Source organism: Phallusia mammillata, chromosome 4, assembly GCF_965637545.1.
Source record: "Phallusia mammillata chromosome 4, kaPhaMamm4.hap1.1, whole genome shotgun sequence".
In the NCBI taxonomy this organism is placed as follows: domain Eukaryota; kingdom Metazoa; phylum Chordata; class Ascidiacea; order Phlebobranchia; family Ascidiidae; genus Phallusia; species Phallusia mammillata.
This window is the reverse complement of record NC_137255.1, coordinates 2,783,143-2,808,992: the sequence shown is the minus strand read 5'-3', so window position 1 is coordinate 2,808,992 and position 25,850 is coordinate 2,783,143. Positions and strand designations below refer to the sequence as shown.

The 25,850-nt window shown below is 34.9% G+C and overlaps 2 long non-coding RNA genes across 2 annotated transcripts; one reads left to right on the top strand and one right to left on the bottom strand.

Annotated features, from left to right (window-relative positions):
- Nucleotides 1–1,032: 1,032 nt before the first annotated feature.
- On the top strand, nucleotides 1,033–13,648 carry LOC145224701 (uncharacterized). Its single transcript, XR_013859718.1, has 5 exons — nucleotides 1,033–1,215; nucleotides 1,682–1,749; nucleotides 8,821–10,133; nucleotides 12,164–12,214; nucleotides 12,587–13,648. It is a non-coding gene; the product is annotated as an uncharacterized LOC145224701 (long non-coding RNA).
- A 1,893-nt stretch (nucleotides 13,649–15,541) lies between these two features.
- On the bottom strand, nucleotides 15,542–23,327 carry LOC145225135 (uncharacterized). Its single transcript, XR_013859812.1, has 4 exons — nucleotides 23,261–23,327; nucleotides 17,112–18,433; nucleotides 16,203–16,253; nucleotides 15,542–15,658 (listed from the first exon to the last, which is right to left on the bottom strand). It is a non-coding gene; the product is annotated as an uncharacterized LOC145225135 (long non-coding RNA).
- Nucleotides 23,328–25,850: the final 2,523 nt, after the last annotated feature.

Genomic DNA, 25,850 nt, shown 5'->3' with positions numbered 1-25,850 from the left:
AAATCTATGCTTTTTTGATTTATGCAGACATGGAATAAAGCAATAAAGCGTTTGGCTGTCCTGTCGAACCACAGTTTGGCAAGTCACGTGTTTGGTAAAAGCGCGCCGAGCGTTTGCAAAAAGTTGCATTAGACAACGAATTATTTGGCCCCTCCCAAAATTTTTGGCTGCCTATGCCACTGCCTAGATATCTCCTGATGTTAGGTGATGTTGTATGTTACGTAGCTCAGTTTCCTTTAATGCTTTGGCTTTGGTATAATTAGAATTGAAATTTTGGGTCTGTGGTTTGAATTTAGGGACAATATTGACAAATACCGGATCATTTTGGAACAAGAACTGTTCTATCATTATCACTGGTTAAAATCATTCTAACGAACATGTGAAAAGTCTTCATGTGGTTTAAAAGCAATGACAATTCCCCTTGTTAACTAAATATCTAACCCAAGGAACCAAGAGCAAACTAAAGGTTAGAATTTGTTGCAGTTTCCCAAGGATTTTTCCAAACGTTTTTAAGATGTCTATGTGAGACTTACATCCGGTCACGGCTGATTACCCTTTGTTGGCGATTTTGCGCGCTTTGCGCTCGAAGTTCCTGGACTAGAGCGAGGATTGGCTGGTTTGCTTAGGATTTTACAAAGTTTTACAAAGAAACCCTTACATTTGCACCAAGTGAATTATGTATTAGTCTATATTGTGGAAAATAGATTGTTTAAATTTGTATTTTTTGCTTGCATTCTGCACAATATAAGTTATAATGTTTTAAAGTTTTCAAAATCGGAAATCTTTTCATGTTTTTGGGAAAAAGATGTTTTTTCAATAGTTTTGTTCATCTTAACATTCTGTAGAGACGCTGGCAAATTATTTCAAGGAATCCTTTGACCAACTTTTAGACAGTTGTATTTTAGTCTGGTTGAAAATTGTCTGTGTTTGTATAGTTGTACAGCTATATATACATTTTCTTTTAAATTTGTTTGTTTCTCAGATCATCCAGGTAATATATAGGATATGTAAAACTAAGTAAAAAACATATTCAAAACTAATCAAAACTGATTGTGGCTCAAGAAACACTAACTGCTGCAATAACTATTTGGATGTATAAAAGACATGGGATCGTATGCACAACTATCAAAATAGTACAGCAGGGGTTGACGATCTTTTCAATGCAACATACTAACTTACTTGTTTGGCAAAATCGCTTTAGATGCAAACTTTTGTGTGTGTACCAGGGTTTGTACTTGGTTTGCAGAGTTCTAAGATATATGATCTAATTTTAGCCCTGACTCCTAATTTTTTGCCACCTTAACTCCTTGTTGCAAAGTTTTACTCCTTTGCTTTAAACAATGTAATTTTTAACTTTAAACCAGCAAAATGAAAGTATTTTGTAAGTTTAAGATTTCAGCCATTTGTAAAAGAAATTGATACACTGAAAGAACGTCATAACATACCACAATTGTTCAAGAAATGAGTGAGCTCCACTTTATACCCATCATTTTTCTGCTCTGTATTAAATAGTAAAGTCAAGTCAAAATTTTATTTGCAAGGACACTGAAAAAAAACATTGGTTATCAATGCAAGTGTCCTGTTATTTGAATGATGCTTAAAGTAGAACAATTACAGAGTTTGAAAAAAATAAACAAACTTTGTTGAAGATTTGTAAACTAATCAAACTCTTTCTTACCAGGACATTTTGAATGATGTGGAAAACAATATGTGGTGATTGTCCTGGAAGCAAAGGTGGATCCATAACCAGTAAGTTTTCTGTAGTAATAAATAGTGTTGAAACAAAGTACAGTGACAAATTTTGTTCCTAACCGCCTCTTTAAAAAGTCTAACATTGATTACCCTTATCCAAAACATATTGTTTAATAGATGTTGTAATGTTTATGGGACCAAACATGTAAATATTCCTGATCAGATCAGATGTTGTTTACATCTTAAGCTTTTCTGGCTAATGCTGGTTTATTTTACCGGTTTGGTCTAGAAATAGTGCTTCAAACTTTTTCAAACTAACAAAGTGGTTGTTGGTTGTCGGAAGTTACATATTGATTTTAGTCAATTTGCTTGTTTGTTTTTTCTTTCTAAAGTTTGTCTGTCTCATTTTGCCATGAAATGTTTAATGGATTTGGATGAAACTTACACAGATGATAGATACAGATGTGTAAATGTGCACTCTGCTTTGTATGTCTGAATAACTCCAGCATTTTAGCATGTAAAATATGCCATTTGTAGGTTGCAATTGATGTAAATCACCTTGTAGCCCATCATTTACCCCACAAACTCCCGAAAATTGGTGAATTTTCTAAACAACGTTTAATCTGAATGAAATTTTGACATTTGCCATTTATATATATTGATTGTTGTGTTTCACCCTATAGCTCCAACATTACACCCCCACAAGCCCCTAAAACAAGTGATTTTTTACGTTAAAATTTAGTGAAATTTGCTTTTAGTTAGGTTTATTGAACATGCAATTTTAGTTCCTCAGTTCTTGTGTTTTGTCCTGTATCCCCACAATTTACTTACCTGGGCCTTAAAATGGGTGACTTTTTTAAACAATGTTCAAATTGAATGAAAATTATGTTTTGACCCGTTATGCCACTACTTGCTCCTTCATTTTTAAAAATATAGCATTAAATGGGACATACTTGAAACAATGTCTGGATTGGTCCGATTTAAATAGTTAATACTCTACATAATATTATTATTTAAGCCCAGTGACAATCACTTTGTTTTAACTCACATAACCACACTTTTACATAGTCATCTCTTGAAATGCATTATTTTCAATTTTGCATGTGTAGGGACCCATGTGTTTCTACCTGCAAAAACAACGTTACAAAAGATGGTGGCCTAAATGGAACCCAATATAAATTAAGTAAAGGGAGTATAGTAATGTTTTGAAATAGGTTATAGTGTATGGGCAAAAGCAAAATGTGATGAGCCACACTTCTAGTTTTCTTGATTTCTTGTCTCTTTCTTTCTTCCCAAAGTTTATCCGACTCATTTTGCAATTAAGTATTTGGTGTATTTGAATTAAGCTTACACAGATGTTAGTTGTAGTTATGTAGATATGCATTGCGCTTTGTCCCATAAATAGATGGATTTTTAAACAGTGTTGAAATTTGTTTAAATTTAGATAGCTTTTAGCATATTTCATTTGTAGATGTCTATTGTTGTGTTTAATCTGTAGCCTCTTTAAAATTTTCCTCCACTAGCCCATGTGTTGCTGGGCACCACAAATTTTTGTAGTGCTATGTTGTGATAATGGCCACCAGACATATGTTACTTGTGTTTGTTGATGGCTTGATAAACGGTTTTGCACATGGCAGTTAGGGGGTTGTCAACAGCCTTTTATAGCAGCTGATTTCTCTGTTAAACCCTTAAGCCCCAACATTTACCCCACTATCCCCCAAAAGTCGGTAAACTTTTTGTAACAATGTACAACGTAAGTTATATTATGACTCGATAGTGATATTGCAAAATCTGCTAGGCCACCCTTCTAGTTTTGTCATAGTTTGACCTTTGTTGACCCAATCTTTGGCAACTTTAATTTTTGTTTTAAATGTTATAAAATGTTAGAATTAAGTAACACAAAATGTTCTCCTATTGCGGTGCATGACAAGGCATTGTTATGTGTAATAAAGGGTTCTGTGTCAACAAACCATTCAGTAAAAGTAAAAAAAATTAATTTTTAAAAAAGTAAAAAATTATCTGTTGATTATAAATGGTGTATAATCATCCTGATGTTTGTGTCAGGAAAAAGTTGTACCTGGAAAAAAATCAGACCTTGGCCCGCGGAGTTTGTTGTAGAACACAAAGTTTTGCGCTTGCCAGAAAGCTTGTCATAGGATCATTAAACAGTCATTCACTGCAGCTTAATATGTTAACTGTAAGATGAACTTAGAACCAGAATAGTGAGGGTAAAGCTTTCTTTTTTAGCTTCTCATACTGTTTTTAGTGCTCGTACTGTAATGATTGTGTGACATTATTATAATACAAACTAAATATGTGTTGGTTAATTGGGTCCACTTTCTCGAAATGAGTAATCTTGATTTCACTCTCTTCTTTTTTGTTAAAGCTTGTCCATTTACTTAGTCCATCTAATCTTTGATTGATTTGGATTAAACATTCACAAATAAATACAGTCATATAGGTGTAGCCATGTATATGTGCCATGGTATAAAGGCAATTTAACTTTGTAGAGTTTATAGAATAAACGATTTGAAGTCATACATGCCAGCAGCCACATAAAATTGTCGATTTGTAAAATAATGTCTGAGTGGGATCAAATTTGAACAGTTAGTAAAATATGCCAATTTGAGGTAAAAATTGTTGTTGTGTCACCTTACAGCCCTAATGTTTACCCCACAAGCCCCTAAAATTTGTAAAATTTGTATAACAATGTCCGAATTGGTCAAACTTTAAACAGTTTGTAGAATTTGCTTTTGGATTGTTGTGTTTCAGCTTTGTAACCCCAATGTTTATCCCACGCATCTCCTAAAGTTGTGAATTTTGAGCTGTCAATTGTTGTGTTTCAACGTTTTGTAAACAATATCTGAATGTCATGAAAAGGAAAGAAACTGTTTTTTAAAACAGTGTCTGCTTTAAATGAAACAGATAGATTGTACTACATATAGTGTGTTATTTCGACAGAATATCAATTCTGTGTTTTACTTTGTAACCACAAAAAATACATTAATTACAACTTTTCTTGGTAGGAAACCCCCTATTAATAAAAGGATATAAAAACCGTTGGTTGATATTGGACTGTACATAAAAAAAAGTATCGAGAATATATAAACAGTTTAACAAACGGTTGTAGTGTATGTCAAATGGCAAGATGTGCAAAGCCACCAACTTTTAATCTAAATACATTTGACCATATTGTTATATGTTACTAATTCGCCTAAACATTTGTGTGTTGATCCACACAAAATGTTTAGGCGAATTTGTGTGTTGATCCATCACCCCAGTATTTACCCCACCAGCCCTCTAAAATGGGTAAAATTTTAAACAATGTCCGAATTGGATGACATTTGGACAGTTTTTTCTTTGTGCCAGAATTAGGTGTCGATTGTTGTGTTTCACCCTGTAGCCCAAATACTTACCCCACTGGCCACCTAAATGGGTAAAATTTTAAACAATGTCCGAATTGGATGAAATTTGGACAGTTTGTTCTTTGTGCCATAATTAGGTGTCGATTGTTGTGTTTCACTCTGCAGCCCCAATATTTGCCCCACCAGCCCCCCAAAAAGGGTGATTTTTGAACAATGTCCGAATTAGATGAAATTTTGACAGTTTGTTCATTTTGCCATAATTAGGTGTCGATTGTTGTGTTTCAACCTGCAGCCCCAATATTTACCCCACTGGCCCCCTAAAAATGGTGAATTTTTAAACAAAGTCTGAATTGCATAAAATTTTGACAGTTTGTTCAGTTTGCCATAATTAGGTGTTGATTGTTGTGTTTCATCCTGCAGCCCCAATATTTACCCTACTGGCCCCCTAAAATTGGTGATTTTCTTAAACAATGTCTGAATTGGATGAAATTTTGACAGTTTGCCATAATTAGGTATTAATTGTAGTTTTTCACACTGCATCCCCAAGATTAATGCCACTGGCCCCCTAAAATGTCTGAATTTTTTAAATAATGTCTAAATTTAATGAAATATGGACAGTTTATAAAATACATCATCTATTGATCTCTTTTACCCTGTGAGCCCCACCTTCACCCCAGTAACCCCTAAGTGGGTGTAATTTCTAAACTTTGACCAAGTTGCATAAAATTTCGACAGTTTGTGCAATATGGCATTTTTAGGTGTCAAATTTGACGTTTTACCCTGTAGTCTGATCAGTTACCCCATTAGCCCCTTAAAAAGGGTTAACTTTTTAAACAATGTCATGAAATTTAGAAACTTTTTATAATATTCTACTTTGAGGTGTTGATTATTGAGTTTTGCTCTGCAGCCCCACCATTTACCCCATTAACCCCTGTAATGGTTAAATTTTGCAAACAATTGCCGAATTGAATGTGACTTGAATAGTTTGTACCTTATATAGCATGATTGTGTCTGCAGACTTTTTTATTGCCCTGTTTAAACAGACAGCACCAAAATTTATCATAGTTTTTTTGCAAAATGCATTATTTACAACTTTGCATGTGTGGGGGACCCATGAGTTTCTGCTTGCAGAAACAACTAAGGTTATAAAAGAGTGGCTGATATGGGACCTATTAAATAAAGTGTACGTAGTGTATGTGCAATGGCAATATGTGCTGAGCCACCCTTCATGTTTAAAACATAGATCATTATTATGAATCTTGTCATCAAGGAGACATTATTACATTATTATAAATCTTTTATGTGTTCATTGTACCATTTTAGGTGTCGATTGTTGTGTTTCACCCTGTTGCTCCTATATTCACCCAACTAGCCCCCTGAAATAGGTGTTTTTTTAAACAGAGTCAAATTGGGTTGAAAACTGAACAGTTTCACCCAAACCCCCAATATTTTCCCCACAACCCGAAAATGGGTGAATTTTTAACAATATGTCTGAATTGCCTGAGGTTTGGACAACTTGTTGTTTAAGTATATATTAGTATTATTAAAGGCACAGTTCCAAACACTATGTTTGACTACATAACATTTCAGTTTCTTCGGTTATATCTCGAAATGCTTGATGTACAACTTTGCATTTTTTGGGACCCATGTGAAACAAATCAAAGTTATACTGAATGTGGGCTAGTATAGGACCAAACATAAAATAGGCATAGGGAATACATTAACATTTTATAATAAGTTATAACATGTGTGGTATAGCATAATGTGCTAGGCCACACCCTTGTAGGTTTTGCTTGGCATTTACCTCTTTAGAGGTTAATACAAGTATTGATGAAGCTAATACGTAAAGTTTTAAAACAGTTGAATATGTGTTTGTTGGGAGCATTTACACATATAGATGTAGTCTGAAAATTGTCTTGCTATGCTGAACAAAACTACTCATTAGATGTACCTTAAAATTTATCTCAAAACAATTGAACATCACACAACTACATGTTCCTTTTTAATGTTTTGCATTTCAAAATGCGCTGCTAATCAAAATTTATTAATCCGTTTTTTTGTCTGTCACTGTTTTTTTAACTGTCTGAAGGAAAAAAGTGCTTTAAATTTACACATTTACATTTGTTAGTCATCATAAGTAGAACCTTCTAAAGTTTGCCCCTGTATGACCCAGCAGTTTACCTCTGCCAATAATGTAAAAGTCAACAAAAACTACTACAGGCCACTTTCTAAGTTGCACATTTAAGGTCACCAATACACTTGAGTGGTTTAAAGAAGAATGCAGTTTCCAATTCTGTGTACTTTAAACCTAGTCTAAATGATCGAATATTGGTAACAACTAATAAGCAATTACATTTTTGTAAACTAGAAGGGTCGTTGGCACAAAATCTATATATCAAAACATTAATATGTTTCCTATGCCTATTTTATATTGTGTCCAATATTAGCCACCATCTTTTATAACCTTACTTGCTTCTGCAAGCAGAAACTCATGGGTCCCCACACATGCAAAGTTGTAAATAATGCATTTCAAGAGATGACCATGAGAAAGTCGGGTAAAACACAGTGATTTGGCACTGGGGCTAAAAAATAATACTACGTAGACTACATTCTATACAAATTAGATTTACTCCAGATACTGTTTGTAGTATGTCCTATTGATTCAAATTTAATTTAATTGATATTTAGAAAGTTAACCCATTTTAGGGGGCTAGTCGGGTAAAATTGGGGCTTTAAGGTTAAATACAACAATCGTCTTCTGTGAGTGGTAAATTCTACAAGCTGTTCACATTTCAGCTAATTCTATCAAAACAAACAAAGTGAGATGTGCATCTACATAACTATATCTATCATATGTGTAAGTTTCAGCCAAATCCATTAAACATTTGATGGCAAAACAAGTCGGGTTTGGGGGTCTTGCCAATGCTTGGCACGATTTATGCTTCTACAGTTAAAAACTTTAGTGCATTTGTGACCTTGAGCAACTTAACAGTTGGATTGCCATTTTAGAGTCCTTTAGTTGTTGTTCCCCGTTTTTTTTGAAACAACAATTGTTATTTCGTGACAATCATGCTTATATTGCAGCTGCAGATTTGTTGAGTAAGTAATAGCAGCGGCAAAATAGGCTGAAAATCAATTATTTTTTCTGTAAGTTGGATAATGGTAGAAGCTAATGCCTTCGTCTTAGTGGCTCCAAACTGAATAAAAGTGCCAAAGTTAACGCGTCCTTTCAAATGAGAAAATGAATTAGGCGACATAACAACTACCTTGACGTGTATATTGAGTATTCTCATCCAAAACTTTCCAACTCATATCTAATGACGTCATAAAGCGTCATAAGGGAAATTCCCAGACAACAATGTTAGACCCCCTCCTTCAAAAATTTCTGGATACGCCCCTAAATCTATGTGTAATGTTTTGTGAAACAAACTTGGTTTGGAAACATATCATTATGCATTAGCCTCAACATGGCGTCCTAATATGTCAGTGTATGTAACTCTACCTAGGCTTTCGAAAAGCTTCACATTAAGGTTAAATCTAAAGATTAAAGTATCATTGGGAGTATTTATCCTCATTCTTTTTTTTAAATATATTGAAAAATGAACAGGAAAATCATAATCTCTTGCTAGTTACTAGTATTTATCAATTTAGCTTAATGCCTGTATGTAAAAAATCACAACCTGTGTATAATTAATTTACACAATTTTAACATTATTATTACTTTCGAGTGTTTTTAACCATTTGTGCTAATTTTTTGTTACAGAAACATACATGGAAGAAGGACATCCAGAACATGGTTTCATTCTGACAATGCATGTCTTCCCATTTTTTTTCTTTTTTTTGTCATCAATCTGTATTAGTAGTATTAAAGTAATTGCTATGTTAGCCTGAGAAAGTATGCTCTTGCGCCTGCTTGTGTACTGATGCATGAGATATGGTATGTCAATTATTGTTGCTGGTTTGCCCCATTGTTGCAATTCGGGTTTGATGTCAACTTGAGTGAGGCTTAGTTAAGGCCCTGAAAAAGGACGCTTTTCTTGGCTGATGCTAAGTTTACATTTCTTGTTGGCTGATTGGAGGAGGCATGTATTGTTGTGATGCATAATGCTTGTGTCAGTTGATGTTGCAGGGACAGACCTTGGCTGACCTTCTCGGAGGACTTATTAAGACGAGCAATGACCCTGTGGCATTTAGCTGATGATTGTATTGTTAGCCAATTCTGTTGCTGGCCTGGTGCAGTCAAGGAAAGGTTACCCAAAATATTGTGGCTTTGTCACATTTGGAACCCAACTTGTTCTAATCCTCGTCAGCTGACTGTTGTAAACATAACTGTATGTGTATGTGTGTCAGTCTGGTGAGGCTTATGCCGAAGTTGTCTGAGACCTTCGGGTCACTTTTTAAGATGGCTGAAGCTGAGTTTCTAAAGGACTGGCTGACTGTTGTATGATTTGTCCATGTTTATGGTCTGGTATGCCGGATGTTGGCTTGGGATAATTTGGTTGATGGTAGCTGAACATGGCCGAAAGGTGTGAGCTGCTAGCCGCTTACGTTTACTACCTGAAGCTGGGTGTCTCCATTCACGCAGATGGCATTGATGTGTAAGTCATGTGTCTTTGGTGTCCCTATTAGGCTAACTGTATATGTGGCTTTCCCTATTAGGCTAACTGTATATGTGGCTTTCCCTATTAGGCTAACAGTATATATGGCTTTCGATTAGGTTAATTAATAGATGTGTAATTTTTTTGTGGTGGTGGTGCGTTTTTAGTTTTTCTTTTTTACTGTTTTTGTAGTGGTGTATTTTTTTGTGGTTTTGTTGATACTGTTTTTGTGGTGGTGTATTTTTTTGTGGTTTTGTTGAAACTGTGGTGACTATGCTGGTATATATTTGTGGTCGTTGTTGCTGGTATATATAAGTCCTTGGTGTTTAAAGTGTTTTGCTGCTAGGTTACATGATCAGTATATGGAGTATATCTTGTATTGGATTTGATATGCTTAACACTAGTAGGCATTGCATTGTTGGGTGAAACATATGTTCAGATGAACAATCTTTCATTTTTGATGGATTCACCTGCCGAAGTAAGTTTCTAAGTTTTTATCTGTTTATTAAATTGTACAAAATTTGTCAAGTTATTTGTTGGCCCCCTTTTGCATATTGATTTCACTTTGTGCACTTTTCCTGATGAACTAAGTGCAAAAAAAAGTATGTAGATGTGCCACTATTTTTATTAGGCTAGTTGTTGTTACCTGTTAGCCTTTAAAAGAGTAAAATCATTTTTTTGACCATGTTTAAATTGGATGAAACTCCGGTACTTTATAGAATGGATTTGTTGTGTTTTGTTCTATAGCCCCACTAGCCGCAATGTTGTAGTTAGTTTGGGACCCATAAAACATTTATATAGGAAACACCCAATGCAAATTAATCATAATGTAGCGACCTCACTATCGTGTTAGCTTATGCGCATCGAAGCGTGCTATTTGCCTTTTTCTTTTATTCGCCATTGCCTCTTTATAAACGCCGATTTCGCGTTGCTCTACCTCTTTCACGTTTCTAACATGACTCGGACATGGCGCCGCTGCTTAATAAAGCTTCGACCGCTTCAATAGTAACAATACAAACTTTTTAACTTAGGCAAGTAGTACAGGACTGCACGAGATATGGCTTGTGAAACCTTTAACGATACCTGTGGGATGCTAAAACTGTTTGGTTGTTTACTTCAGTTGATATTATTTTAGTGACCCTGATATTATTTTAAGTTGTGCAGGCCTGCTTTAGTGCCTATAAAATGCCATTTAGTCCAGGGGTGGGCAAACTACGGCCCGCGGGCCGCATGCGGCCCGGCAAAGGAGTTCATGCGGCCCGCCAAGTGTTAGTAAATTTTAAAGAGAAAGTTACCGAGCAACGCTGAATAGTATTATAAGCACAGGCGTAGAGTTTTTAAAAATAATAAAAAGTACCGAGGGTGCGACTTGCCGATACCTATACCATGTGCTGTATCTGTACCCGTACCAGCATATGAACTAAACATAGATACTTTTTATGTGCCTTTGCCTGTTGTTTCTGCCACGTTATTATGCAAATCGTCACTTGACACAATTTCTTCGTTCGATAAAAGTAAAAGCTATTCACGTTTTCAAATACAGCCCACTTTGCACTGTTGACGCCAAAACTTTGGTCACGTTGGATCAAGTTTAGGTCGTTGCAGTACATTGCAAACGGACATTAAACACGGGTTTAGAATCATTAACACAGACCCGCACAACACCTAAGGATGGATACTAAAAGCAGCTCGCCTTGTTTAATGTTGGGGGAGGAATTTATTAACAAAAAAACGTGCTTAAAATGCTTGTTTATTTTGAAACAATTACAATTGTAGCGTTTTAACCAATTTTTGCCTAGTCAAGTGACAACAAACGTATTTGCACATAGCTGAAAATATTTTTGGGCTAGATCAGGCGTGCACAACATGCGGCCGCGGAGACGAGTTTGTGTGGCCCGTTTTAAAATACATGCATTGGGCCGAGACGTAACTAAAACTATTTTGCCAAATATTTTGATTTTTAAACTGCTAAAAACAGATTTCGCGAGACTGGAAAAAAGATTACCAGCTTAGTAACTATATGCGTCAGGCTTTTTATCCGCTTATTGTGTGCAAACAATGAGAAAAAACAGGCCCCCGCAATCGTCACAATACAGATTATGACGTCATAAACAGTTAGCTTCGTTTAGCTAAACTTGTGCACCAAGTTAAATGGTATATATATATGATATAAACCAAATTCTTTACACCAGTTATTTTAAAACAAAAACAAGCAAACAATGGCGGCCGTTGGTTAAATACTATGCGGCCCGATAACATTAAGAACTTTTGAATGCGGCCCGTGCATTGAAAAGTTTGCCCACCCCTGATTTAGTCCCTTTGTTTTCAGTATGCAGCTGATAACATTGTTTTCCTCTTTTTTCTTCTTTTGCTAAATGTATATGTTGCCTTTTATCCAAAAGTTTTCAAATATATTTGTTTACTTTTTTTTGGATCACAAACCCTAATTAAATATTTAATAAAAATAGTTTAGTTGTTTTTTTTAATTCAATTTTGTTTATATTGCAGCATGATGATCTTTTTAACAAACTTTCTTTACCAATGATTTACCTACCACAAGTAAGTATGACCTTAAGTTTTGGATAGGTTTATTCAAGCAAGTTTGTTTTTAAATTCAACTTTTATCTATTTACAAACAACAACAACAAGAAAATAGACACAAGAATTGAGCACTATCTTACATATCTAGTTGTTGTGGCAGATTAAAACAAATCTTTTAATTGCACTCTAAATGTTATGATGTGTAAAAGCTCATAATAGATGCCAAGTCATAGACATTTTTCCTAAAATACTAATTTACTTCGATTGTTCGTTTGTTTATAAAACTAATGTATATCTATGAAAAGATATTATTTATTAATCACAACATGTATCATTAAAACAAACCTTACAGGAAAATTTCTGACTAACTAAATATTTTATGTTTTGCAGATTTCTTTCATCTTTTCTTCTACTTGCTTCATCTCCACATTTTTTTGTGTTGTGTTGTTGTTTTTTCGTTTCGCTGTGTCGGGTGTGAATTTTAGGTAGAAATGATTCTTAGATCAGGCAGCCAGCAGTTGTCCAAGTCACATTTTTTGACTATATCCCACCTTTTTTCAACCTCTATTTATAGGTTGACTCGATTTTATGCACTAAAACTCACCCTTTTCCATTAATTTTTACTTTCAATAATTAACGCATGGGTTCAGTATTTTTTTTACTTGAACACCATTGGCCCAGAAAATCTCCACCTTTTGGGAGATTTTATACAGTTCTCGCCCTCAAAACCAATCGGACCTAACATTTTTTGGCGGCTATGACATACGCATATGATTTTTTCAACATAGCAAACAAAATATCTTTCCCTGCATTCCCCGCAAAACCACTTTTTAACTCATTCGGCTATGAAACTCTGGTAATTAATGTAACCGATCATTTTTAAGTTCTGCAAGAAGACGACATCTTTTCTGGGTCGGTCGTCACTTGGCGGGGCGGGGAGGGGCCTCATCAATATAATCACCTAACAATTTCTATCCAACTCTTTGCCCACTTATCCATTTTTGGCTATTTCACATGCGGCTATCGTTACGCTTGGTATCCTTGCATGCTTGACCTATATTTTTGCACTTGTCCATCTCCTAACACTTCGTCCTCGAACATACCATGGCCTATCTCGAACGCTTTTCGGATATTACACACCAGGTGTACTTGTCATTATACCCCACAATGCTTTGCGGAGTTTAAACATCTTTGTACAACATCCAGCCCTTCAGAAGTATTCTGTCCACAGGCCAACTTACACATTTAGCTCTTGAGTACTGATAAAAATAAACTTACTGTGCAATATATCAACCCCGACTCGCAAGTAACTTATATTGCTGATGTCGGTCAAATTGTTTTTCTTCCTAGCATAGATAAACTTAATCGTTCTATGCTGCACTGTATCTTGGATATATGTACCTGTCGATGTCGCCTGTACAGATTACAACAATAAATTTCAACCCTACACTACATAGTGTGGTTTTAACCAATTTAGCGTGAGCTTAGATTGAACTTCTGCAGAATTCCGATGTTCATACTTGTAGCCGAAATACGTCAACCTGCAATTAAATGCACGGCCCAATCATGTGAGGTTTACCCCACAATGTGAATTCCTGTAAACCCACCACGAGTTTATTCAAAAAATTGCGAAACCGTACAGTTTCTGTTTCAAAAATTTCAAGCTCTTGCCATAGGCATTTGACCTTAATTGGAGTCACGTGACCTCATTTTCAAAAAAATTGGCGTTGTGCAGTTTCTGTTTCAAAATTCCAAGCTCTTGCCGCAGGCATTTGACCTTAATTGGAGTCACGTGACCTCATTTTCAAAAAAATTGGCGTTGTGCAGTTTCTGTTACGAAATTCCAAGCTCTTGCCGCAGGCATTTGAACTTAATTGGAGTCACGTGACCTCATTTTCAAAAATTTCGAAACTGTACAGTTTCTGTTTCAAAATTCCAAGCTCTTGCCGCAGGCATTTGACCTTAATTAGAGTCATGTGACCTCATTTTCAAAAATTTCGAATCTGTACAGTTTCTGTTTCAAAATTCCAAGCTCTTGCTGCATGCATTTGAACTTAATTGGAGTCACGTGATCTCATTTTCAAAAATTTCGAGGTTGTGTAGTTTCTGTTTCAAAAATTCGAAGCTCTTGCTACAGGCATTTGAAGTTAATTGGAGTCACATGATCTCATTTTCAAAAATTTTGAGGTTGTACAGTATCGCCTTCAAAGTTGCAGCCCTTGCCAAAAGCATTTGACCCAAAGTTAAGTTCATGTGACCCCATTTCAAACACTCCCGAGTCTACGCCTTTGCCCTAGTGTGACGTCACGTGAACCACCCGTGAATTTGTTACAAAAATTTTGACTCCTTTATGAACTTGATCTCCAGCTGATAACTGTAGGCTACCTTAAATACGTTTGCATCACCTTTTTCATTAGGATAGTTGTTTTATTTTCGCAAACAAAATGAGTGACACGTGACCACAACGTTTGTAAGAATAGATATAAAGTTGGCCGACGTAAGCAGAAAAACTTAGTTAGCTTTTGTTTGTGAGGAGTGTACAAAACACCCGCAAAGCTGGTTTATCTCGGCGTAATCAGTACTTTTAAAGGCAAAACAAGTGTTTCTTATACGAGGACAAAATTCTGTTGTGAGGCATTGTCAAAAAGCCGGTAAGCTGGGTATTCAAACTTTGTTTCGAGGACAGAAAAACACTCCCAGGATGGATTGCGCAAAATTGACCCAATTATTTGTTTAAGGGGCAATAAAGTCCGAAAAGCGTTCGAGATAGGCCAGAGATATGTTTGAGGACGAAAAGTGTCTTGGAGATGGACAAGTGCAAAAATATCAAGCATGCAAGGATGCCAAGCGTAACGATGGTCGCATGTGAAATAGCCAAAAAAATGGATAAGTGGGCAGAGTTGGATAGAAATTGTTGGGTGATTATGTTGATGAGGCCCCTCCCCACCTCGACGAGTGACGACCATTCCATGAAAGATGTAGTCTCCAATGATCGGATATATTAATTACCAGAGTTTCATAGCCGAACGAGTTAAAAAGTGGTTTGTGGGGAATGTAGTATTTTGTTAGATATGTTGAAAAAAACATATGCTTATGTGATAGCCGCCAAAAAATGTTAGGTCCGATTAGTTTTGAGGGCGAGAACTGTATAAAATCTCCCAAAAGGTGGAGATTTTCTGGGCCAATGGTGTTCAAGAAAAAAAAATATTGAACCCATAAACTATCGAAAGCAAAAATTACTGGAAAGGGTGAGTTTTAGAGCATAAAATCGAGTCAACCTATGAATAGAGGTTGAAAAAATGTGGGATAAAGTCAAAAAATGTGACTTGGACAACTGCTGGCTGTCTAATCTAAGAATCATTTCTACCTAAAATTCACACCCGACACAGCGAAACGAAAAAATAAAAACACAACACAATAAAATGTGGAGATGAAGCAAGTAGAAGAAAAGATGAAAGAAATCTGCAAAACATAAAATATTTAGGAACACTATGCACGGACTTGAAAAGTAGTTTAATCATAAACATTACTGCCAAGGTAGTGGTGTATATAGAATACATCGTGTACTGATGATGACAACAGAGATTGTCGAAACGTCTACACGATGTATTCTATATACACCACTACCTTGGCAGTAATGTTTATGATAAAATATTTAGCTAGTTAGAAATTTTCCTTTAAGGTTTTTTATTAATTATACATGTTGCGATTATTTAATGGTATCTTTTTCATAGATATACATTAATTTTATAAATAAACGAACAATCCAAGTAAATTAGTATTTTAGAAAAAAAAGTCTATGGCTTGGCATCTATTATGAGCTTTTACACATCATAACATTTAGAGTGAAATTAAAAGATTTGTTTTAATCTGCCACAACAACTAGATATGTTAGATAGTGCTCAGTTCTTGTGTCTATTTTCTTGTTGTTTGTAAATAGATAAAAGTTAAATTTAAAAACAAACTTGCTTGAATAAACCTATCCAAAAGTTAAGGTCATACTTACTTGTGGTAGGTAAATCATTGGTAAAGAAAGTTTGTTAAAAAGATCATCATGCTGTAATATAAAACAAATTGAATTAAATTAAAACAACTTAACTATTTTTATTAATTAGTTAATTATGGTTTGTGAATAAAAAAGCAAACAAATATGTTTGAAAACTTTGGGCAAACAGGCAACATATACATTAAGCAAAAGAAGAAAAGAGGAAAACAATGTTATCAGCTTCATATTGGAAACAATAAGAGACAACATGGCATTATATAGGCACTAAAGCAGGTCTGCACAACCTAAAATTATACCAGGGTCACTGAATAAAGATTATTTATCTATATAGTAAAAAAGAAATCATTCTTGATAGAAACCCAGTGAAGGATCAAATTATAATATCTCATTGTTGTTTCAAAATCAAAATTGAAGTAAACAACCATACATTTTCATAACATCCAACAGGTATCGTTAAAGGTTTCACAAGCCATATGTTGTGCAGTCCTGTACTATTTGCCTAAGTTAAAGAGTCCTGTACTATTTGCCTAAGTGTATTGTTACTATGATTAATTTGCATTGGGTGTTTGCTATGTAAATGTTTTATGAGTCCCAAACTTACTACAACATTGCGGCTAGTGGGGATAAAGAACAAAACACAACAAATCCATTCTATAAAGTACTTGAGTTTCATCCAATTTAAACATGGTCAAAAAAAATGATTTCACTCTTTCAAAGGCTAGCAGGCAACAACAACTAACCTAATAAAAATAAGGCACATTTACATTCTTTTTTTGCACTTAGTTTCATCAGGAGTATAAGCATTATCATGTGAAAAGTGCATCAAGTGCAATCAATATGTGAAAGGGGACCAACAATTTTTTTTTAACTGGACAAATTTAATAAACAGATAAAAACTTAGAAACTTACTTCGGCAGGTGAATCCATCAGAAATGAAAGATTGTTCATCTGAACATATGTTTCACCCAACAATGCAATGCCTACTAGTGTTAAGGATATCAAATCCAATCTCAACAATGTAATACAAGATATAATCCATATACTGATGATGTAACCTAGCAGCAAAACACTTTAAACATACCAGCATAGACACCACAGTTTCAACAAAACCACAAAAAATACACCACCACAAAAACAGTGTCAACAGAAGTACAAAAAATACACCAACACAAAAACAGTATCAATATAAGCACAAAAAAATACACCACCACAAAAAAAGAAAAACTAAAAATGCACCACCACCAAAAAAAAAAAAAAAATTACACATCTATTAAATAACCTAATGGAAAGCCACATATACAGTTAGCCTAATAGGGAAAGCCACATATACAGTTAGCCTAATAGGGAAAGCCACATATACAGTTAGCCTAATGGGGTCAGCCAAGACACATGACTTACACATCAATGCCATCTGCGTGCATGGAGACACCCAGCCTCAGGTAGTAAACGTGAACGGCTAGCAGCTCACACCTTTCGGCCATGTTCAGCTACCATCAACCAAGTAATCCCAAGCCAACATCCGGCATACCAGACCATAAGCATGGACAAATCATACAACAGTCAGCCAGTCCTTTAGAAACTCAGCTTCAGCCATCTTAAAAAGTGACCCGAAGATCTCAGACAACTTCTGCATAAGCCTCACCAGACTGACACACATACACATAAAGTTATGTTTACAACAGTCAGCTGACAAGGATTAGAACAAGTTGGGTTCCAAATGTGACAAAGCCACAATATTTTGGGTAACCTTTCCTTGACTGCACCAGGCCAGCAACAGAATTGGCTAACAATACAATCATCAGTTAAATATCACAGGGTCATTGCTCGTCTTAATAAGTCCTCCGAGAAGGTCAGCCAAGGTCTGTCCCTGCAACATCAACTGACACAAGCAATACGCATCACAACAATACATCCCTCCTCCAATCAGCCAACAAGAAGTGTAAACTTAGCATCAGCCAAGAAAAGCGTCCTTTTTCAGGGCCTTAACTAAGCCACACTCAAGTTGACATCAAACCCGAATTGCAACAATGGAACAAACCAGCAACAATAATTGACTTACCATATCTCATGCATCAGTACACAAGCAGGCACAAGAGCAGACTTTCTCAGGCTAACATAGCAATTACTGACTACTAATACAGATTGATGACAAAAAAAAAGAAAAAAAAATGAGAAGACATGCATTGTCAGAATGAAACCATGTTCTGGATGTCCTTCTTCCATATATGTTTCTGTAACAAATAATTAGCATAAATGGTTAAAAACACTCAACTATTAATTAATGATAATGACCTAAAAAACAAGAAAAAATGACTTACAAGTTAAATATTTTGACAAATTTTGATATTAAAAAACTTTTTTTGGACGAAATTTTCACATATCAAGAACTCAAGTAGTTAAATTATGTATTATTGCACAAAAAGTTAAAATATAGCTGTAGACCAACCTAAGTAAAGTGAAAGAATGTTTAAAAATCTAACACAGGGGTTCTTAACCTGGGGTACACGCACCCCCAAGGGGTGCGAGAAATGTTTCTAGGGGGTGCAGTGTTGCTAAATCATTAAGGTTGGTTAGGTCTATTCTGTACAAATACAAAGGGGGGGCGAGAACTGCTTGGTAATTTGAAAGTGGTGCAGCAAGGAAAAAAGGTTAAGAACCACTGGTCTAACAGAAGGGCAAAAATCTGAACAAGGACATAGCCTATTCTGAAAAGGGAAACGAGCTAATTAAAAATCATTGCCAAAAAACTGCAGCTTAAACACAACAAAAATTGTTCAATACATTTGTCTAAATGTAAGACACATGAAGTATCTAAAGCAAAACCGAAAAAAGAGCTGCACCTAACCTACAGCTGCTGTAAAATGACTTGGGACTTACCAAAATTTTCGCATTTTGAGGTGTGTTGAGCACCACACTATCAACCTAATTATTTCCTTTAATGGTTTATGATTCACAATAAGTAGACAATGAGCCATTTACAACAGTATAAAGTAGGCTACTAGGTGTAAAATGAAAAGTTCATCGACAGTGCAACTATTGCAGTTTGTAAAAATTTTTAACTTTGTAAACAATTTTGACCTATTCTGAAAATTTTGACAAATTTTTGACTTTCTTTGAAACGTCAAAAAGTAATTGCCCTAACTGATTATACAATGTTAATTTATTCTGTATGCCTTATTTATGTTTGGTCCTATACTAGCCCACGTTTAGTATAACTTTGATTTGTTTAACATGGGTCCCCAAAAATGCAAAGTTGTACATCACGCATTTCAAGATATAAACTAAGAAACTTAAATGTTACAAAGTCAAACATAGTGTTTGGAACTGTGCCTTTATTAATACTAATACTTAAACAACAAGTTGTCTAAATCTCAAATAACGATCTAATTTTTATATTGTTTACAAATTTTACCCATTTTAGGGGTAATAGGGTATATGATGGGGCTCCAGGGTAAAACACAACAATCAACACCTAATTATGGCAAACTAAACAAACTGTCAAGTTTCCTCCAATTCGGGTATTGTTTAAAAATACACCCATTTAGGGGCTGGTGGGGATTCTACTATTATTACATAGTATTATTATTTAAGCCCAGTGCTGATCACTGTGTTTTACCTTACAACACCCGACTTTCTCATGGTTATCTCTTGAAATGCATTATTTTCAACTTTGTGTGGGGACTAGGAACGTTCGTAGAACATTGACAGTTATCCATAAAAAGTAGAATAACTGGGTATTCTAGAATAATTGCTTAGAATCTAGAATATCGAATCTTGTTCTTATATTATTTTGGGCCAAACAATCATTTTTAGTGGTATTTATTGCCCTTAGTAGGAGTAACTACATTGTGAGCATGCTAAGGTAATTTGGTTTGCCTGATGGTTGAGGACTGACATAAACTTCCGAGTGTACAAATATATAATGTTTGTTAACATGAAAAAAACAGGCATTTTAGTAAACAAAGTTTGGACATTGGGTGGTTAATTTTCAAAACCCTATTAGACTACCTGCACTTAGACTACCTCCATACAAAAGTTGAACTTAGCAGTGTTTACTCACTATATTTTATGTATATCTGGGGTTACAAATGGCCCAAATGCCATGTGTTTTTGAGATTATTACACTGTTTTTGCGATATTGACAGAAAATACCATGATAATTGCTCCCTAATGCCATAACCGTTTGTAAGTCCGAAAACAATTTAACGTCGAGAAGACGTTCGGATAAAAGTAAATCACATAACAAACAATCTAATCACATGCCTCCAAAGTACCATGTTGTAATGGGAACAATGATGGACCATCGACATTAAAACGTAATGCATGTGTTTACATTTTTGCAAACAGTAAAAGCATTGGTTCCAATTACCCAATATAAACAGCAAAGTTGGAATCGAATCTGACTGGATTCGAATGCAAGGGATTCGAAATTCCACTTTGAACATCCTTAGTGGGGACCCATGAGAACTACGGTTATAAAAGACAGTGGGTAATATGGGACCCAATATAAAACAAGCATAAGAAATATATTAATAGCAGTTGGTTAAATTGTGGTGCTACAGGGCAAAATACAACAATTGAGGACCTAAAATAGTATGTATAATAAACTTTGCAAATTTCATTTGGTTAAATTGTGGGGCAGTTGGTTAAATTGTGGTGCTACAGAGCAAAATACAACAATTGAGGACCTAAAATAGTATGTATAATAAACTTTGCAAATTCATTTAATTCTGATATGCGTTTTTTAATTCATTTATTTTAGGGGGTTGGTGGGGTAAATGTGGCAGCTATACAGTAAAATACATTAATCAACATTTATAAATGGCAAATCCTACAAGTTATCCAAATTTAATTCAATTTCAACTTTGCTTAGAAAATTTACCCATTTTAGGGGGCTAGTGCTGTAAATACTGGGGTTATCAACACAAACAAATTAGGATGCACATCTACATAACTATATCTACCATCTGTGTAAGTTTCAGTTAAATCCATCAAACATTTGATGACAAAACAAGTCAGACAAACTTTGTATAAAAATACTTTAGGGGGCTAGCACGGCAAATACTGGGGTTATTAACAAAAACAATGTGAGATGCACATCTACATAACCATATCTACCATCTGTGTAAGTTTCATCTAAATTCATTAAACATTTGATGGCAAAACGAGTCGGACAAACTTTGGGAAAAAAAGGAAAAAACAAAAGAACACAACAAATTTGAGTAAAATCAATATGCGTCCCCAAAAATCAATAGGGAAGGGGACCCATAATTATTTTAAAAATTCCATTTTTTATGTTTTCGAAGAATGTTACATTCTATTGGAAGTTAGTTAGGCTTTGAGTTTGTCTTGTGGTTGTAAGTATAAGTGATGTCACATCAAGTTACGTCATATTTTAAGTCCGCAACATTGCATTTTTGCAAAATTCAGTGCCTATGAATACAACAATGCTGCAATAGCATGTTCTACAAACTGTCCAAAATATATTTAATTTCATCATTGCTTCAAAAACTTCACACATGGGCAGGTTTAAAGTTTGGTTTGGGTGACCGCTAAGTAGTTTTAAGAGACCACAAGTGTTTCATTTAAATACCAAAAAATAGCCATATTTGCTTAAACAAATTATTTATTAGGCTACTGGCAAATTTTGGGAAACCGCTTGAGAAATTTGGACCATTTCGGTCCCCCAAAACACATTAAAAAAACACTGCCCATGGGGCTGGTGCAGTAAATGTTGGAACTTTGGATTAAAACACAACAATTGACACATATAAATGGCATCTTCTATAAAATGTTTAAATTTCAACAATTCCAACATTGTTAGAAAAATTACCTACTCCAATGGGCTAGTGGGGTAAATATAGGGTCTACTTGGTTGTACACAACAAATATCACATATCAATCGCATATTACAAACATCATTATTCCCATAAACGCTTAAATAATTCACCCATTTTAGAGGGCTATTGAGGAAAGTTTTGTACAACAATTGAGCTTTGTAAATGACAAATTCAACAAGGTGTCTAAATTTCATCCAAATCAGGCATTCTTTATCCCAGAAATTGAAAAATTAAATTCCTAGAAATTCTGGAAATTCCAAAATTTTCAGTGGCAACAATGTCCTCAGAGGGGATGTATACAAAACTAAAGATCAACTGAAAGGGCATAGCCATAAAAACCCAAATTATATATATTACGGCAGTGCATTTGATTTTACATGAGAAACATGGCTTTAGGTTTTGAATTGCAGAGACAATACTACCAAAAGCATTTAGTTTCTACTGCAACTAGTCAGTGCTGGGAATAATATGTATATGTTGGGAATGATCAGAAGAAAATACCACAGTACAGGACGGAATGGTCGTAAGAATGACATGTGACAGTCTTTTTAATATGCATTAAAGTTTGTTTGTTTCAAATCAATACCTTTGTTCAATAATGTCACTGTAGCCTAAGTATTTATTTTATGACTTGTTTTATTGTTAGCCTGACATGTTTAGATAGCATCAATACAGTAGAGTACAAAACCTTGTGCCAAAGCTAAATTCATGCTAACCTATATAACATACACTACACAGCATTGCTGCACTGAAACAGCTAAACCACTTTAAATTAAACAGCCACAATGGTAAACCAATGAATAACTCCTTTGGAATATCTGTGTTAGTGCCTGAAGGTTTAGGAGGACATTTTAAATTAATTGTTACATATTTTGGGCAATCACACAAAATCTCAACCATAGCCTTTTCTCAAAAACATTGTCTGGTTCTTTAAAAAATCAATAAGGTGGTTTAAAAAACTTGCAAATCAGTCATGCAATTAACTAAATTCATTAGTATTATTATTGGAGTATTGTTAGTTTAAACTCTATATATTGCTACAGACAACTTCTATAAACCATAAATAAAAAGGAAGACGCCTGGCTTTGAGATAACTCTATCACACAATTCATTAAACAAGTAGTTTTTGGTATAAGTAAACTACATAAAACTACTTTTAAAAAGGGACATGAAACAAAATTTGCTCATTAACACTGTTTAATACTACAGACTACTTACTGATTATGGATTCAACCTTTGCCACCAGGACTTCTACAACTTCCAGTTTTCCACATTTTTCCAAAAAGTCCTGTTGAAAATAGATGATTTAGTTACAAATCACCAACATACTAAGTTTACTATAAACACCCCAGTAACAATTTCAATTGATACATAGCAGGAAAACAATTTTAAAACATGGGGTTTATTAGCGTATATTTGAATGCAGTATGATATTTTAGGCACTTTTTGTCTTGAGCATTGTCCAGATTTACTGAGCAACAACCAATGCAGTGAGAGTTTTTTTTAAATCGGTGCCTATGTGTGGTAACTATACATGGTTGTATTTAGGTGGTTGTAACAAACTAATGAAGCTAATACTTAGTTATTGAACAAAATGTTTAGTTTGACTTGTCCATTTGGTAACAAACAAAACAATTATTGCAAGTCAGAATGATTTTCCAAGATTAACCATCCAATTTCTCCACCATAGAGTTACATAAATTTTAAATTAGGTTAAGCTTGTTGTATTTAAGTTAAGATGTAGGTAGGTGGGTAAAATTTTGGATTTGCATATGGTGTACAATAAACATACACTGCTAAAAAAAATAAAGGTTACAAACAAGCTCCAGTTTGATGCTGTCCATATTGGTAGTACTACATACATCTCCATGGTTTCTATATATCCAAATACTTATTGCCTCAGATAATGTTCGTTAACTTACAAAGTTTAAAATTTATATATATATTCCCTATGATATTACCTGAATGATCTGAAAAACAGATATATTGATTAAATACAAAAAAATACTTTTATGTTGTCAAATAAAACACACAGCAGGTACTCTGAAATGGCGATTGATAATACCTTAAAAAATGCTGAACTAAAACTGTATATTAAAGAAAAATGTTTGTATAAGTTTTATCAACATATAAAAAAGAGACAATGCTATGAAATAAGTTAACAGGCTGACTGCTTGCTAACTTGGAGATGATAATTGTCCATCCAACAAAATACACCAGAAAAGAATATACAGACACAACTGGTTAATTGGGATTCCATTTTGATTTTTTCCTGATTAACTTTTTTATTTTTTTATTTCTGAAATCTGCATGGACAGTACAAACTGTTGCTAATTTACACTTTACCAGTCAAAATAAGGTTTTTATTTCAATGCAACAGAGAAGCTTTCTGTATCTTTGATAGTTTTAAGTAAATATTTTTCTAATAGTGAGGCCAATGTTTTCACTACAGAAAAATCGTAAAGTTACAAACCCCACTTTTACAAATAAATCCAAGAAACGGCTTTAATATGAGCTTGTGTTTTAATTCGAAATGTGGATTTACATGTTCTAAATGCATGCATGTACAATCCCTAGGTCTGTGTGCAAGATCAATTTCAACAAGTGACAAAAAGGTTAGGGCAAGAAAATTTAATGTTTTAGAAACATAGCCACATTTTTTGTGTGCAGTCAAAAACATTGGTGTCCAATCCAACCCTTTAATGCACTACCTAATATTTTCTAAACAATTACCTATGAACTAGGCATATGTGTATAGTGTCTGTCATACAAGCTATTATCCTGAACAATGCCAAGCCAACTTTGAAATCATTTGTCAACTCTCGGCGCGAAATCAAAGTTACTCAACCGTGACTTCACACGAAACAAATTAAACATAGATATCTAAAAACCATAGATTTTGAAACTTTAAAAAACAAGCTTTAAAGCAATACATAACTACGAATAAGATGTCACAGAATATAGCATAAAAATATGCTTCATATTCCGAAGTAAATAGTAACTACCCGGGTGCCGTTCAACACTACAAGCCCGGTTAGACCTCGTCAGCTTAACCCCGAACTAAGCCCACTTCGTTAACGATAAGCATATAGCCAGCCTGCGCCAAGCCTGGGTATTTGGGATTAGATTAAATAACTGAATTATTAATTATAAACCTTCACCTCTTGTCCGATAGCCCTAACCATGTGCATTTTTCCAAAAAGTCAGTAAAAATACTTTGCGCGTTCAACATTAGCGGGATTGGCTAAGCCAGGGGTGTCCAAACTTTTTTTAGTGGGGGCCAATTTTTGCCAGATGAAGACGCCCGCGGGCCAACGTTTTTTGAAAATTGAGCAAAAATATACGGGATTTAAGGAAATTGTGGGATTTTGTTGCGTCAGCATGCTGTACACTTTGCTTTTACCGGTAAATAAAGTTCCATGGAAGGCTTTTGCGTGAAGTCGCAAGTCGCAAAAACCTAAATGCGAAACATTTTGAAAAACAGCCGCGGGCCGCGTGAAATGTCGCCGGGGGCCGCATTTGGCCCGCGGGCCGCACTTTGGACACCCCTGGGCTAAGCGGTTTCAGGTTGTACCAGTAACTCCCCTTCTTTTCCTACATCAGTTAAACAATACATACACAAACTGTGTGGTGACTTCCTGATGGGTTCTTGCCTTTTTTGTTCAGCAGTCACAAACTTTTTCATAAAAAGAGTCTTACTTAACATGTGCTATAGTAAATTTATAAGGATATTTTCTCTGGCCATATCTGGACTGATCTTTATTTTTAGCAAAAGATAGACCCGAAATGCTATAGTTGTCAGGTACAC